The sequence below is a fragment of the Bombus vancouverensis genome, chromosome 4 (genome assembly GCF_051014615.1).
Source record: "Bombus vancouverensis nearcticus chromosome 4, iyBomVanc1_principal, whole genome shotgun sequence".
In the NCBI taxonomy this organism is placed as follows: domain Eukaryota; kingdom Metazoa; phylum Arthropoda; class Insecta; order Hymenoptera; family Apidae; genus Bombus; species Bombus vancouverensis.
Genome location: NC_134914.1, coordinates 11,355,348 through 11,374,055, shown reverse-complemented (window position 1 = coordinate 11,374,055; position 18,708 = coordinate 11,355,348). Strand labels below are relative to the sequence as shown.

The 18,708-nt window shown below is 37.5% G+C and overlaps 1 non-coding gene across 1 annotated transcript; it reads left to right on the top strand.

Moving 5' to 3' along the window:
* Nucleotides 1-3,503: 3,503 nt before the first annotated feature.
* Nucleotides 3,504-3,576, top strand: TRNAV-CAC (transfer RNA valine (anticodon CAC)). The gene has a single exon. It is a non-coding gene; the product is annotated as a tRNA-Val (tRNA).
* The last annotated feature ends 15,132 nt before the right edge of the window (nt 3,577-18,708 follow it).

Here is an 18,708-nt window from a genome sequence, read left to right as displayed (position 1 = left end):
GTTATTGTATTGGTGTATTAATTGGAATATTATTCGTGGCATTCACTTGATTCTACAAATGTATTACGGTTATTTCAATTACATATTTTCAGCGCGGGTTTCAAACAGTCAATTGAAACGGACGTTCCTCCTCGTTATATATGCAACGAAATATTTGCATATATTATTTTCATGAAATCTTGCAGATTCTAGATTCGTGTATTATTGCATACATTTCTTTGCTACCGTAGCTTTGTTCATTATCGTACACGAATGGAATTCTCATCGTCGGACGAGAACCGTTACGAATTAAAATGAATTAATGTGAAGATAAAGGTATCATTTTGAATGATCCTCAAGTGTGAAAATTACTTTTTATATTTAACACACTAATACGCCTAATTCCTTTATCGATTCTAGGAAAGATTGTTTGCAGAGCTCGTTGCGAAACGTGCACATGATTGAAAACAAATAGCCGAAGCGAACTTCCCGAAATAATTTCTCAAATAATCTCTGATACTATTATGTCAATCGTATTAATAATAGAAATTTATATAATAAGGTAAATGTGTGAAAGACGCGTTTTATAAATCAAAATTATTTATAAATCAAAATTACCTGTTGTTCCATAATAATAATAATAATTTAATCGTTCATCGAAAAAATCGATCTCAACGTATAATATGAAAAAATTTGCGCAATTCGTACCTACGAACTTCTGTCTCTGTAGCAAAATTCTCAAAAGATCGAATCTGTTGTTTCGTTTAAAAGAACTGAACTAAAATAAAAAAGAAATCATTTAAAACACGTTGCTCCAATAAAGCTGTCGAAAGCATTTAAACACGAACCAACGTTGTTCTATTTCTATAACAAAATCAGTAAAACAATTTAGCTGTTTCAGATCGTTACTTTGCATCTTCGTTCCGAAATAAAATTTCCCTAAATCCACCCTGTATCAACAATTCAAGCTACTAGCATGATTCGTACTGGCATATTCACGGGTCGACAATCGCCTCCACATTTTCGTGTTTCGCTCGACAAAGACGACGCGACGCGTACAGTAGCTTGCAAAAGTATCGAAACGCTCGTAGAAACCTTCTGCGAATATATTACGCGCGCCATACGGAACACTTGGAGACGCGGTAAGTGGCAAAATACTTTCGCGAGCTGCTGTAGCTTTTATTCAATCAGTGAGAGAAATTCCACTCTAAAGTGGGTTCCTTGTTGAATGGAACAAAAGCGTGGAAAGGTGAGAAAGAAAGGACGCGAGAAGAGGTCGATCCATTACCTGAAATCGCGTAGTTTCAGGCGCAACGTTCGGAAAATGCAAAGAGCGTTCAAGGGGAAATCGGTTTCGCGTGGTTGAAACGTAAAAGGATCTGTGACGTATATTATAATGCCACGAGAATGCGATTTTCGCGTACATTCTAAACGTCGTGGAGGACGATCGATCAATATTCCAAAGAGAAACAGCGACCGAGAGTTCTCAGAAATGAGCTCGGTACGGACAAAGGAGCACGCGTTGGACCTGGTAGCGCAGGTCAGTTCTATTTATGTATACGAATTCTTGCGTTTTCCGTGAAACTGCGTCCGCAGGATCTACCAAGTCCCTCCTCCCTCTCGCGAAACCATCGTAGAAAGTTTTACGATCGATATGCGCAGGTATAATCACAACGTTTCGTTTTCTTCGATCAATTTGTAATTTTATCGAATTCTCGTTCTTTAGCCTGTTTCTTGAGATTATGAAAAGGAATTTCAAGGATTCGCTCGATATTAGTTTCGCCGTTGTTTCTTCAATCGCCAAGATCCTACAATTTCTACCATCGATTTCTACAATTGTACAGTATTCGAAGTTTGTGATCGTGTTTTTTTATTTCATTGTTTGCAAATCTGTATTATTGACTGTTTGACATTCGTTATTATAATCATTGACGTAACGTTACTATTATTAATAGGATTGTAAAGGTATATTGGTTAAAGAATGGTCAAAACGGTACTAAAAATATTTGCGGGATCAGCGAGTGGAAGAAAATTTCGAATATTTTAGTACGTTTATGCAACTGCACAAAATTATCGGACATGAAATTGATGAAAGATTGATGAAAGTTATAAATATCGAAAATAATCAAAGAACGACTGAGAATGAGTGGAATATTTCACATCGGAGAAATTCCACGTGTTATATAAGAAATTTGGAGGTCAGTACGCAGAAACAATAAAAAAATGTTTATATACACGTTTGACCTAGCTGACCTTGTTTACACGGTACGGCTGATTTTGTGTTTTACCAGTTGTTCGTCTGTCTTCTTCACAGAATACTACCAAAAAATTTTCGATACAAACTGGCTCTCGTAAAAAGGATATTTCGATACGACACATAGGATATAATTAACGATATAATTAAATAATTTCTAACGAAAAATGAAAGAGTGCTTGTAAATATAATAATATTGCATAGAAGTTATTCAAACGATTCAAGAACAAAGTCAAATTGTTTGCATCTATGTCCTCTTCTTTTATTATTATTATTATTATTATTTTTATAACGAAAAATGAAAAAGTGTTTGTAAATATAATAATATTGCATAGAAATTATTGAAACGATTCAAGAACAAAGTCAAATTGTTTGCATCTATGACCTCTTCTTTTATTATTATTATTATTATTTTTATTCATAACGAAAAATGAAAAAGTGTTTGTAAATATAATAATATTGCATAGAAATTATTGAAACGATTCAAGAATAAAATCAAATTGTTTGCATCTATGTCCTCTTCTTTTATTATTATTATTATTATTTTTATAACGAAAAATGAAAAAGTGTTTGTAAATATAATAATATTGCATAGAAATTATTGAAACGATTCAAGAACAAAGTCAAATTGTTTGCATCTATGTCCTCTTCTTTTATTATTATTATTATTATTATTTATAACGAAAAATGAAAAAGTGTTTGTAAATATAATAATATTGCATAGAAATTATTGAAACGATTCAAGAACAAAGTCAAATTGTTTGCATCTATGTCCTCTTCTTTTATTATTATTATTATTTTTATTTATAACGAAAAATGAAAAAGTGTTTGTAAATATAATAATATTGCATAGAAATTATTGAAACGATTCAAGAACAAAATCAAATTGTTTGCATCTATGTCCTCTTCTTTTATTATTATTATTATTATTTATAACGAAAAATGAAAAAGTGTTTGTAAATATAATAATATTGCATAGAAATTATTGAAACGATTCAAGAATAAAATCAAATTATTTGCATCTATGTCCCCTTCTTTTTTGCTTTATAGCAGTACGATATATTGTACTTTACGTAAAGTATTTTAAATTATGTATTAAAAAACACTTGAGAAAGGATATTTCACTCTGTTAAATAAGCAACGTTTATATCAAAATTCTTCTTGTCTCTTTCATCTCTTAAGCTGCGACAAATATAATTTTTTAATTATCTTTAACATATCGAGGTAAGAATTGGGGCTGTTAATCAAACAGAAGGGGGTTGCTATCAACGTTTCCGTGGTGTAGTGGTTATCACATGTGTTTCACACGCACAAGGTCCCCGGTTCGATCCCGGGCGGAAACATAATTGCACCCTTTTTTTTTTCATTCATTGACAATCGAAAAGTTAAGACAGTCGATGATAGCGTAACTACCGAGAGGACAAAGATTTTCAAAGTAAATGTTCGACATTTGTGCCCTAGATTATTTAGTTACACCATGGAATCTTACATTTATTTTACGAGAACATTAATAACTGAAAACTGAACGATCAAACATCAAGCTTCTTTCAATTTCCGATCATTGTCTTCAATCGCAATCTAAGAATTCTCAAACGAATGCAACTTGAAAATATATCAATTCTAAGAAACTAACGAATCCACTGTACGCACGATACCTTCGAGTTTCTTCAACTTCTGACCAATATATTCGACTCCGATGTAACAACCGTGGAACGAACGAAACTTCGAAATATGTAAAAGTTAAAAAATCGACCGATACGCGCCCTAACATCGCGTCGTTTGTCTGAACGAGTAACACCGAGCGAAACATCGAGAAGAGAGAAAAAAGAAGAAGGAGAATCCGGTGGACGCTGAACACCTGTTTGAAAGATTCTTGTGGACGATGTTCCCAAAACGGCGAGATTCCATTTGCAAAATTCCACGTAGGGCAAGGAGGTGATTCCCAGCGATGAGGACAGTTCTTTGTGTTACGAGCGGAGGATGCGTTCGTGGTATGGGGCCGGTGGAGTCAGGCTATGGCAAAACGGGCTGTCTCAAGGTCGGTTAGGCACAAGGGCAGCTTCAGTCTAGTCTGAACTCGACCGCGCCCTTCGAGGTCGTGCCATCTCGTTCTCACACGGCCAGTTTTCTCTTTTTTCTCCTCTGTCCTTTCTTTTTTTAATCTTTGTCCTTCTCGCTCTCTTCGTTCCTCTATTAATTGCCAGTTAAATGTCGTTGCTTTCTTATGTACGGACCGCAGCCTCAATTTCAATCGACGAATACATATCTCGAGACGTGAATCTTCAACCCTTTGTTTCGTGACTGGATTTTAGCAACAGCAAGACTGACGCAGGAAACAGTAATACGAATCACTACGATTGTCATTGTACACTGCAACGATATTTACATCTGATAAGTTTATATTTAAAAATTTGTAAACTACTTGCTATGACCTTTCACGTTCCAAATAAACAAGTTTCGTATAATGTGTATTCTATGCAGAGAAAATAGATTAATTTTGTTAAACTCTCTTTATGCAATGCGTTTTTATATACTACTGCAAAAATTGGCAAATATGTCGCTACCTACCAGTCATCCTTTTGACAGAATGATAGACGTATCTGGGTTAAGTTTAGAGAAAATTCGAATTACGTGGAAATATCAAAAATTGATACAAATGAACACTACAAATTTAAATTAACAATAGAACTACCGGCATTTGAGACGTAGCTATCTCTACCAAAGCCAGTCGAAATGACTGGTCTTTAAAAAATATGTAATAGTGGAATATTTTTATATTTATTGATCTATTATTATCTTACAAAAGAAACTCCATATTCTGAGATCATAAAACCTGTATAATAACAATAAGTACAATAATGAAGAATATTCAGTACCAAAATCCTTGCTAACAAGAAGATTAAAAAGAGATTAAAAAATATTTCATTCGAGTTCTACAATTACTTAAGCGTACAGGATAAGCGCTATTCTGAAAAATATAACATAAAACTGAACTGATCTGTTTCTTTCCGAATTTTTATTTTTATTATGTAGTATGTAGTATGCAGTAGAATTTTGATTAAACAAAAAATTTCAACGACAAAGAAGAACAGCGAACCGATGGATCGAGCCCATTGCGTGAACGTTATTCGCAAACTGAAAATAGCCAGCTCTCGAAGCAATCTCGTTTTTCTTAATCGACAGAACCTTGATCCGTTCGTCGTTCCCTATCGCGTGCCGGACGATTATGAAGCGATTCGAAGCTCTTGGGGGGTATATACCCGTGGGCTTATCTGACCTGGCCGACGCGACGGGCAATTAATCGAACGACAATGGTCGCCGAGCTTCTCGCACTAATTAAGTTCAACCTCTAGAATCGGTGGCGCACGATCTTCAACAAGGTCACTAGGTCATCCCTTTCACTCAGGATTTTCAAGATAAATGTTCTCCGTCTCGATCAACAATGGTATAGGATGAACGCAATGAATGTTCCTTTTTGATAACGTAAACGTATCTTCTATAGGATATATCTTCTAAATTGGTTTCAATATATCGGCGAAACATAGGAGAAACGTTGTATTAGATTCGATCGTTATAATTGAATAGGCGAGAATTGTCATAAGTTCGATCACGCAGAAAATCGTACATCGATTTTCTAGAGATCATTATAAACGCAGACTACGCTTTTGTCGAGTTTAAAAAGGAGAAAAAGCGACCTCGACGAAAGATTGAGCGATCCTTTAATTCTATGGAACTTTATGGAATTTCATGGAATTCAGTGTGCGTATATAACATCGCCTGCTTGATGCCAATTAATTTATAAACTTTTTACAGTCACGTACGTACTTATTGTTCCCAACCGTATAAAAGCTTTAGAAGTTTATGATAATCATACCTCAACTCCAGAAACTCCAACTACAAAAAAGGAGACAGATTTACGGAATCAGATTATTTGGCAAACGAAAAGGCAAAATTTTACGCGAACGACGTCGAGTCCTCTGCGTTTTTCTCTCGGCTTTCGGAAGACGCGCTCGCCTACAGAATTATTATTGTCGTTTCAGGCATGAACGGAAACTTCCTACGTAGAAGAGGGTAACTGACGAGAAACAGAATGTATGGTTGCGTTTCACGAGACACAGAAAGAGAAAGAGGGACAGAGGTTGATACGGGGACTACGTGGAAAGCATCCTTAATTAAACGCAGCGGCGTTTATCGAGTTTCCCTATCTCTTGTCTCGTGACCGCGTAAATCGGCTGGTCTCAAGTACCGATCCTTTCATGGCTACCACCAAGGTCACGACCTCCACTACGTGCAGAGAGCGATGCACGCACTATTAGGCACACGCCACGCGCGTGCATGTTGCGTACGTGCAGCCTAATCTGTGGGATGCATCGACTCGCCAGGGCTGGCTCGTGGTCACCACGTGCCACCTCTGACTCTAACGGAATTACGAAGGTACGTTGACAAGGAAATTTTCATCGAATAAAAATGGTTTAGTACGCTAGAAATACATTAGAGTTATTTTTGTATTAGGAAATCGGTGTAATTAGCAAGGGGTTTAATTGAGTTTACATACAGTGGCTGACGAAAGGAACATTTACCATAAAAAAGCATGTACAATATCCATGTGAAAGATATGAAAGATCTTGGAATTTCATTAGCACTGTATCGAGACACGATCGATTAGATCGATAAAATTTTTAACGAATCTAGAAACTTGTATAGAAATTACGAGACATTTAACGTGAACTTTAACGGAGTTAGAATTTAAAGTAGGAACTTCAATCGAATTATAAGGATTACCTCTAACTGGTGATATTTATCGATTTCTTAAAAAAAGAATTTATGGAACAGGTGAGCTTTACTTTCCACCAAGTAATATACGCTAAAACGCTAAATAATAGTAAATTTCACGGTAAGACCTTTTCCTACTTTCCAGCTTACCAAATTAATCAATACGAATTGCGAGCGATTCGCGTATCCTACACAAAAGAGAACAATAGGGAACCTATTCGAACAACTTCATACAGCCTCCTATCAGTAGAAAATCATCTCTGAAAACCCGCTATACGCTCCAAGCGCAAGAACCTGCAAAGAAGAACCAGCAGAAGATTTCGGAAACTTGTTCCAAAACGAATCTCACGGAACTCTTTCAACTGGAGGAGCAAGCATCGGTCTATTGTCTGTGCTGTCGCAGACGGCGGCGCAAAAATTCCGCCCCTGGAGCGTCGCTTGGAGAGGGCTTCGAGGGTGAGGCGGCCGATTCCCGGCGAGTTTCAGCCTCGAGTAAGCCTGGAACGAAGACTGTAGAAAAAAAGGGCCTGGTACAGAAGTAGGGAGAGGGGCGGAAGGGCCGGGGAAGCGAAGGGGGAGACAAAGAGGCCGAGAAAGAGGGAGTCGCGTTTCTGAACGCGCGCGAGTACGTTCGCTCCGCTGCTGACGGGGTGAACGTACGACGGTAGACGCAAAAATCCCTCCAAGGTCGGTGCATCCCTATCGGTACCCCGTACGTCCGTCTGTTCGTGCCACGGTTCACCGTCTCCCGTCCCCGCCCTGTTTCTACCACCACTCCTGGCCAAACAACCGACAGTTATCCCCACCGACTGCCCCAAATCACCCACGCGACCGGGCTGACTCGATTCAGGGACGCGCGAGCTATACCTGCGCCTCCTGCAGGATCAACCGAGTGGGAAAACAATCGGACCGCAAAAGCGCGGCACTCTTTGCCAACTCCTATGTCGTTGTGAGAGTTAAGCTGCATCCTCGCTCAAGCAACAACCAGCAACTTTCTGTCGGTGTTTCGTGTTTCTGGTTGAAACGTTGCTGGTTGATGTACGAATATTCTTCCGCGTACGTCGCCGGTAACAGAAATTGCTACTTGTTGCATGTTTTAGCTCGGAGCGGTGAAAATAAAGAAAAGTAAGAGGCGTGTAAGAACAAACATCGCGACGGAACAAATGTTTGTTCGGCGCGTACTCGTCGCTAGGAACAGACGTCGTTTTAAAATGAAGACAAAGCCAAAAAATATTCCTCCGATTACGTTGTGAACAGCGTGAACGAAACGTTCGTACAAGTCGGTGTTCGTTGGAAATGTCTTGGAACACGCAGCAGCAACAGGCGATAAAAGCTTCCTCGTTGTTACTTCGATGGATTTTTTTTAGGTACTCGTTGAAACATGTAACAACAGCGAACAACAAAAGGATAGTTCTTAACGTAGATTCGTATTTAACTCAAAAAACAAATGAAAGGCGTTTTGGTGTAAGTTTGGTCGGCGGAGTAACTAAAATTGAAAAATTGCTGTCCTAAAAAGTATAGCCGTGTTGAAATAGAAAAGTACAACGTGAACTATGTAAACCCGATATCGAGGCCTTCTCGAGTAACCTCGAAAAACAAGAAAACTTGCCCTTTTTGTATCGAAGGGGTACCATATATTTCCTGGCCTTTTTTCCGCTCAGATGGCTCGTGAAACGGCAGGTTTAACTCGCATGTGCCCACTTTCGTTGATCAGGGTCGCGTGGGTGATTTTACCTGATCTGGTGGGGCTGCGTCCTTTATTCGGATGCATCGACCGTTCATTTCGATATTATGCTAATAACGTTTTAAACAACGAGCCGGCAGAACTCTTGGTGATTCGGATAAGATTCTTGGACGCATCGGCTTCAAGAAAGCCATTTGTGTGAAAATAGAATGTAAATATATCGTTCAATTACTGGTTTGCACGCAAGTGGTTGGCAAATGTACAGGGTGCGTTTGTAGGGCGAATATAATTTCGACCGCTTCAATAACGAACTGACATTTTTATTATGTCGTAGTCCAATCTTCTCGTTCTTTTTCCGAGGCGACGTTTCTTACTTGTCTTTTATAGCAAATGCTGCAAACTATAATATAGTTTCGAATTATTTCGATAACAAACTCGTATTTTTATTATTCTCCGTTTTCCATTTTTGTTGTTTAACGTCCTTCCACTTTTTGGAATTTTTTTTTTTGAATTCGTTTAACAAATCGTAAAAAGCAGTGTGAAAAAAGTTATGGAGGAAAAACAAGATAAATAATGAAAGTTTATGACAAACGGCTCACAATGTATCAAAATGATAGTCGGAATAGATAGAGTGCTGATTTGCGGCAGCTGGAATCCGCTGTGCCCCCATATTAACCCCCACCTTCAACATGACTATGCTACAAACGATCGTAATAACAGTATTCGAATCTTAAAATAGCTAAATAAAAGGTGTCCGCCAAGAATCTTTATAACCCTCTTTTGTAACGCTCTGTGTAATCTATAGACCATCGTCAAAGCCAAAATACCCAAATTTCATTTCATTTTGCTGGTCGCTCGCAACCATTCACAAATCTACCAATACCGTTATTAGCTACCATTAAACACTATTAAACCATTATTACACCAATGACGACTACAAATTATACTGTGCGATCATGAAGACCTGTTGCCATTACACATTCAAGCAATGGAATTACGAAGAATAAAGAAATATAACGCGTGACAAAATAGCAATTGGTTATATATCAAACGCAGCGGTTGCAAAGCTAGATGATTTTATCCCTTTAGAAGTCAAAAGACTTCACGCTTGTATTCTACGTTTGTCTATGGAAAACGAGAAGTTCTGCAGTAGGAGAGTTTCGATTTATTTAAAAAGTTCCACAGAAAGAAAAAAAAAGAAAAAGGAAAAAAAATATTCCGAATGTTAAAAAGTTAAGACGCGTTTTAGTATACCTCGTGTACCTGAGGTTAGAGAGTTAAGCGTCAACCTGTGTTCGTAAATCTGGCGCGAAGGCGTGATGTGACAGCGGGACACGAAATTACTTGGCTCGAGAATTCGAAATCACCGGGAGAAATTGTCAGCCGCCTTGTGCGCGTATCTCGGCCTCCGGGGGCCGTTGGGAAACCGGCCGTTGGAAGAAGAAAACGCGTGTCGGATTTATTCCGGCGCAGTAATTTGCGGTTTCACGAACAGCACGTGGACGCGAGCTGTCGGCGGTAAATTAAAATTTCACGTGCCTCTTCGAATCTGACGGCACCCCGAGACGGAATTTTTCGAATGGAAAACGACCTATAACTCTTCCAGCGATTGCAATTAACTCGTAATTCTCACTTGCTACGTCTGTGTTGTGTAAGGGGTGTGACAATTCAATGGCACAAGTGCTTAAATATTTACTTAACGTCCACGATGATGGATGTTTTCTTTGGTTTTATCGCGTGAAAGATATATGATCGAAATAACGAGAAAAGAAATAAAGAGAAAAACGACGTGCGTTTAAAATTAACTTTAGAGCATACGTTTAAAATACACTATTACGATCTTATTATTATTATTATTATTGTTGTTATTAATCTTTTATAAGCAAATTAGATTATGAGACGGTGAATAAATTAGCAGGGTGTGTTTAAAGCAGTAGAAGATGCTTTATAAAAATTAAACCATTAATAATTGTTCATCGCCGATTGATCATCTTTGTCACTTTTCAACCCCATCGATTCTTACGCTTCCACGCGACTAAGTACGAGAACCAACTTTTACCACTGAATCGTCAAATTTCCTAATTTCGAAGAAGATTAGGATACAGTTATAAACATATTTAACATATAAAAGCTGCTTTTGCTCAAGAAGTGTAAGAATAAAACTCAACTTCGACTATTGAACTTTGTCCACACGTACGTTCGTACATGTACCAACGAAATATGTCAAAGTATCAGCAGATATCGCAGATCCAAACTCATTAAATTGCAAGATAGCTCGTTCAATTTCTCAATCGATAAGAACTCGAAGAAGAAAATAACGGAATGAAAGGAGCGCGGAGCCTATTAAACGCACACTAGAATTCATGAACTACTACTGCAGTGGTTCGTAAACTCCTGCAACGCACACTACAACGTACATAGTCGAAGAGAATGGATTTTGTCGTTCATAGGGTCGAAAGGGTTAATAAGAGCTTAAGGCTGTGCAGCGAAGATGCTTTTCGGTAAGTGACCGTCCGTCAATTCGCGAAGAATGCGTCGCTGGCTAACGAGCAACGCTCCCAACGGTTATCCAACAATAAAAATAATTTGGCGATGAATGAGGGTAGACGGTGTTTAGGAGAGTGAGGCCGACGTAAGATATTTTTATTGGACGTCTGCAGTCTGGATGCACGGCCGGCCGTTAACCCGATGCACTCATTGCTCCGTGCCAATCCATATGGAATCCTTGCTCTCGATTCCTCTTCAAGCGTCTTCCATCTTCTTCGGCTACTCTGCACGCCCTCGCGCTTTTCAACGTTTACGTCCGATCTGTGTGCCTCGTTCAACTTAGATCGAGCACTGTTTGCTAATCTTATGGGTTCCTTTTAAGGTATTTATTTTCTATACGCGTTTATGGTACATTTAAAAGCCCAGATATATCATATAATATATAAAAGTATATCAAATATCCAGAAAGGAATATTTCTCATCATTTTTTAACAGGCGAAACGAATTATCATGTAGGTTTAATTCCTTTAATTCTCTTCACAAAGATATTGGGATTGTATAAGGATACACAGTCTATCGATAATTTTACAGAAAGTGAGCTTTTTAAAATTGCAAAAGTGGAATAACTCGTAGCGTGCAAAGATGTACAGTGTATCGAAAATACAGTATTCGTTATAGTATTCAGTGGAATAAATTTCTACTCACATTCTATTTGTTTAATTAGGTTTATAAAAAATACGAATTTCTATAAAAATCCGCAGTTCAGTTGTCAATAACATTCTTCGCTATTATTATATATCATTGTTGCATACTACATGTATATTATATACATACGTATATGCCAATAAAACTGTCGTTACGAAAATCGTTCGTATTCACGAGGACTGTCATCGAGAGCGTTAATCTTCAAGCTCGACGATCTTGAAACGCACTCATCGAGATTCCGTGACGAAGATGGAGGCACGCCAGCTGTTGAGAATTGGTCGTAGAGCAAAGTTCCTTGCACTCATCGGCTTTCAATGCCAAAGCAACGAATGCGGTTCGGGAAAGGGTAGCACACGCGAAGAAGAGGAAGAAGACGACGAAGAAGAGATATGCGGTTTTACGCGAGCGTTCAATGGTACTTCGCTATATGGCTGTATAACGTTTATGGTACTCGTTCGCCACTATTTCTGGAGGATCAACATCTAGATGAATCGCATACGTGGCGCTTTCCTGTATTTCCATCTTCAGTACGTGTTATTTCAAAATGCTTCGACGATGGTTCGCTTTAAACGCTTCGAGAATGGAAATGTATACTTTTTTCGCCCTTCTTGCCACCCTTCTTTCAAGAAATACAAACAGACTTACCATTTTTGGGGGGCTTTTATTTTTCGTAGCCCATCTAAAACGCGCGAATAAAAAATAATCGCGGTTTATATATTGTTTTATTACAAAAAAAAAACGTATTAAAATAACAGACTGTTTGTAAAATTCGAGGCACAAAATTTCATATTAGGTTGTCCGAAAAGTGTCTTTCTTTCTTCTCTCTTCGTACAAACCAAGTGTGTGAAATGTCGCGGTGTTTATCTTAACAGAACAAAATGGACCGTGCGTAATTCGACAAAATAATATAAAACAAAACAAAAAACATTATTTTTGCATAAAACGAAAGAAACTTTTCGGACAACCTAATACAACAACGCATATAGCGCCACAAGTAGGTTTTACATTAATTCTATCCACGAAATTATAGGACTCAAATGGAAGAAGAAATGGTATGAATTACGACAAAATATAAAGAGATCTCAAATTCAATACCCTTTGCGAAGTCGTATTAAAGTTAAATTATTACTTTCGACCCCGGTCTACCCTACAGTTGTTATATAGTATAGGTTGCTATACGCTTCTTTAATTAAAGAAGCTTCTACAGGGAAGTCTCTTTGTCAGTGTTCCCGGAACAGCTCGATTTCTTCGATCCTGTGGGCGTTATCGTTTGTCAAGTTGATTTCACAAAGAGCAAAGTTTGATTCTTCTTTATAGCAAAATTATCTCGTTTCGTTCGTGGAGATGGTTTACAACTTTTACCTAACTTTGTTTTATGATGAAAAAACATTAATGAATTTAGGTAACGATATACACAGTTAATCAATATATTTGAAGGATATTGTCGATGTAATAATTATTTAAATATCATTGGAATAGAAATTCATCTTTCCATTATACCTCTTACGTTCTATAGAAAAATTACCATTTTAATATCTTCATTATTTACTCATTTATTTGTTTGTTTGTTTATTTATATACTGTTTTAATTCGTGGAAGCTAGTAAATAACAAATAAATAATTTTCGACTTGGACACGCCCAAATTCTTTCGTTTTATGTTTTATGAAGAGGATCGAAGAGGTCGATCAAAAAATGAGTCGATCAGCATGGCGGCCTCTAAAAATATCAGAAGGCTCGAGGAGCACGTGTGAATCATCTCGATCGAATGCGAGCAGTTTGTTGTATCGAGCAAGGCCAAGGTCGTGAGAGGTTATCAATAGCTAAATTAATGTTCCCCTACGCCACGACGCCTACGTACATTGTTATAAAAAACACACTCATATCTGGAACTGTGCGTAGGACATCTAAAATAACAGCGTCGTTATACTTTTTTCCCGATCGACATCAATCGCATGCTAAATCTCATCGTTACGAAAAAAAAATTTCATTTAGTCGTTACGAAAAAGCCCTTTGCCACTTAGAAAGTTTTTGATTTATCAAACCTCGATCGAATATCTCACGATGTTCCTTTTTTTTCAATTTAACATCGCGATTTCGTCAGCGTTTTTATTTTTATTCTCGAGCCAATGGAACGTAAGCTTGCGCAATATTTCTGATCGTTTGTCGTACAATTTTATACGAAACGACGTGTCTCGTCTCTTTGTTGTCGAACATTTGCATCAAACATCTTCGACAGCACGCGACGAAGGAGTAGAGAGTCGAGAAAAGGGGTGAATTTTTTGCTCGTCCACGGGAATGTTCTATTATCTGTTCGGAACGTTTCGTCTTCACGGTTTCACGAGTTTCTTTCTAGCATCCTTGAAAAGGAGACTCTCCCCTGACCTTAAACAACGATAGGTTAACCTTGGCACGTGTTCGCGCGATTGCCATGCAGCATGTTGCATCCCCTCGAAACCACTTCTGCATCCCCGTAACGCAGCCTTCCATCCATTAAAATGATAAATACGAAAGCGTAAGTGAATCTTCGATAAAGGCGTCACCGGACCAGAGAAATTGCTGGATCATCGAATCTCGCGAGTTTCCATTCTCAAGACGATCTTGTATTCTCGTATGACGAAACATTTACGGTCAATACCATTAACCACTAAGAACTATCCGATGATAGGGGTAAATATATATTCAGTGACAATAATAATAATAGCAAACAAATCTTGCGAATAAAAACGATGTGAATTTGTAAGGACACATTGTAACGATCAACGAAAGTAATAACAATATTAACGTATTAACAAAATCATGCGTTTTGATATTTCAAAATTCTTGAGAAAGGATTCTATATTCTAATTCTATAAGAATTTTCAAATATCAAAGCGTATGATTTTGTTAATACATTAATACATTAATATTGTTAATATATATATACAATATTGTTAGTATTGTTGATACAGATATACAATATTGTTAATATTGTTAATATTGTTAATATTGCTATGTAAGAACGATGTGAATTTGTAAGGACACATTGTAACGATCAACGAAAGTAATAACAATATTAATGTATGGTATTAAACAAAATCATACGCTTTGATATTTCAAAATTCTTACAGAGAAAGGATTCTATATTCTAATTCTATAAGAATTTTGAAATATCAAAGCGTATGATTTTGTTAATACGTTAATATTCTTATTACTTTCGTTGATCGTTACAATATTTCCTTACAAATTCACATCGTTTTTATTCACAAGAATTGTTTGCTATTATTATTATTGTCACTGAATATATATTAAGAGAATGTATATACAGAGAAAGGATTCTATATTCTAATTCTATATCTTTCCTTCCTAGTTATTTTCCCCAATATCTACGTTAAATTCAGAATAATAACGGACACTATAATAGGCTTATGGCCCGATTATAGTTACCAGCGTTACTCATTAGTAGCTCCCATTTCGAAGATTTCATAGTAAAATCTAGGCTATTTAATAATAGCACAAGCGTGTTTCCGTGCGGCGAGTAATACGCATCACTAATGTTAGCGACCTTATAAATACAACATGGAAATACCCTGACTATAAAATATCTAGCCATGTATATCCATCCGCATATTTATATTCTTCGAGTATGAATGACCAAACGACGGGTTTAATTATTTAACGTGTTGTAAAAGAAACATTTCGATAGACCTCAAATTAAATCGTAAATAAAGAAGATTCTACTTTTACTCGACGATGACAAATATGTATTAAGGAAAGCTATGTATTAAGGAAAAATCCATTAACGTAATTAAATGCACATAAAATTAACGTTGCTTTACGCATTAATAAAATCAACATGTGGCGTGGCAAAGAGAGCCTTGAACTCGATGCTGATTCCTTCAAAAGGGGAGAGAAAGAGAGAGAGAGAGAGAGAGAGAATCATTGGGACCAAAATAAAACAGTCGGTCAGACACGAAATAATTAGCAATATTCTAAGGTTGAAGGGGTTTGAAAAACCGGTTAATGAATTTTTTATGCGGAATCGTATATTTGCCAAGGGTAGCATCAGCAGGTATTATAAGCTCGGTATTAACGAGTTAGGGGCGCAAATTAGACGTGCCTCGTTTCGTTCGAGCTATTTACCCTCGACATTAACGGTGTGGACCTTCTAAATACAATCGGCCGTTTTATATTCTCGTTACTGGCGTCAACGAATCGATCGGTGTTCTTATAATAGAATCAAGAAGGTAAATCATTCTAGAAGTTACTAACAATACGCAAGGAATTTTCACGCTTCTTTGCTCTCAACAGTCACAGAGGAAATAACTCTTTCAGATGAATTTCTCGTATCGATCTTCGAAAATCTAATCGTAAATATTAACAGACGTAAGGCGCATCAGTCTCCTTCAAGATATACCTACATTCATATTAACCCAAATTACATGTTAACGTATGTACCTACCTATAGAAAATCGAGTAAAATTTGTAAAAATTCTCTCGCAATAAAATTCCTTTTTCCAGGAACCGATATCGCTAATAAAATTTATTCCCTATTAAAGTATACTCTTTCCCTTAAAAACGCTAAAAATCTGTCTTTCATAGATCCACGGACCAATACCCACGAATCACCTGCAAGCTGCGCACCAACTCGTCACGCTCTGAATCAACAAACTCTCCGCTCGTGACTTCGCGCGAATCTGCTTCCAATTCCATTCGGTTCTCGACCATTGCCGGTCCATCGATTCCATATAAACGTCGATCTAGCCTTATCAATCGCGTTGATTTGACGCTCTCTCGCGGAACCGTCATCGAATCGATGGCGTTCCGCTTAATAGAACCGACGAGGTAAATCACTTCGATGACCTCCGATGGAACAACGCCGGTGAAACGGTCGCGGTGACCCTCGCCAGCCTCGGCTCTCACCTCGTTCGAGGACAGATCGATGCTCGAGCAGTGTCAATGTCAGTCGTAGGGCGGAGATGCGCGACGAGGCGAGAGGGGTTGCACCGGCATTGCGTCATCCTGACGTCAGGGCAACCCCTTTCGCTTTACGCCACCCTCCAGCCTGTATGTTTGCCCTTGTACGAGGCGGCTTACAACCCTCCCTCCTTTTCGCGCCGCCTCTGCACACGGCTGACACGAGGTATAGGCCACGTTGGCCTTTTCCAACTACGCGATCTAGCCGCCGCCGCCGCCACCGCCAACGTCTGTCTCTCTGCGTCTCACAAGCGGCCCAACCTGTTGATCGACCACGAGAATAAACTGCAACCCTCATTATGGAAAATACCGGGGATCCCTTGCCACCAGTATAGCAGATAGTGCATCAGGATCGATCAATATCGAGTGATTTGGAACATTCATGTGACGGTTTTAAACTAAAGGGGCGAAAGGACGATCGCTAGATTGCGGATTTTTATGCAAATTCGTATTTTTACGTTCTTAATTGGAAAGATTGAAATTACGCGGAGATTTATTTTGTCTGGTAAATGTTAAAGACGAGTGGTATAGGAATGAGCGAATGAGCTAGAAATATGTAAATGTACAGGGTGGTTGGTAACTGGTGGTACAAGCGGAAAGGGGGTGATTCTACGCGAAAAAAGAAGTCGAAAATATAGAATACAAAATTTTCGTTCGAGGCTTTGTTTTCGAGAAAATCGACTTTGAATTTTCGATTGACGTTATTTTAAAAATTTTTTAAATTTTTAAATTTTTAAATTTTTAAATTGTTAAATTTTTAAACTTTTAAATTTTTAAATTTTTAAATGTTTAAATTTTTAAACTTTTAATTTTTTAAATTCTTATTCTATATTTTCGACTTCCTTTTTCGCGTAGAATCGTCCCCTTTCCACTTGTACCACCAGTTACCAACCACCCCGTATATGTATATACAAATATGCATATGTGATGTTGCGACGAGTATTATACTTCAGATATTTTGTATATTTCGTTGGCGTACTATGTACATTCTATGGATTTCTGTATCTTTATGTCTGACGTAAATCCATAAAAATTATTCTTACTTTGATAACGTTTATATCCAGAATCAGTTACCAGGTTTTTCTTAATTAATTAATTCTTCATTTATTAATAAATTATCACCACGCCTGTTGAAGAGTTACTATCAAATATACTCGATAAAAGTACGCGAGTAACGAAAAATCAGTTGTAGCGCTATAATGCGAGTGTTTGGCTTGTGGAGAGCAAAAGTCAAAAAGTGTAACTGAAATGTTTTTCCATTATTACGTAAACATTAAATACATAGATATACTTCTCAGTTAACGGTAATACACGTGTCGCTGTTTTATGTTGGCGCAGAAACGTTAGAAACAAATTAATAATTGCGTAAATCCTTATTTCTCAACGGCGTCAGTGACGTACAAAAGATTCAAAGTTATAAAACATGCTAGAACTCTTGGGTTAATAGTTGAGTTTGAGAAATGAATTATGTTTAAAAAGAAGTTTAGGAATTGCTTTTATTCAAATGGTTATATGAACAAAATTCGAATATATAATTAAAAAAATAAAATTACACAGGCAAATCGATGTTTACGATTAAATTGTTCTTCCTTTCGAAGCGATACGATTCATTCTGTTTGTTTTACAGTAAATCGGATAATTATCCGATTCGCTTGTTTTCCTGCGGAACTTTTTATCGTTAGAGTAGAGAAACAAAGAAAAAAAAATACATTTGCACTTGGTGCATTCATTTTAATGTTTGTTATATAATAACAAGAGATCACGAAGTTCTGCCACTCTGTATGACACGTGGCAGAATACGTATGTAGGTTAAATCTCGCTCGTGATCATTTAGATGATCAACAGGATATCGTCGGTATTTATCTATCAACA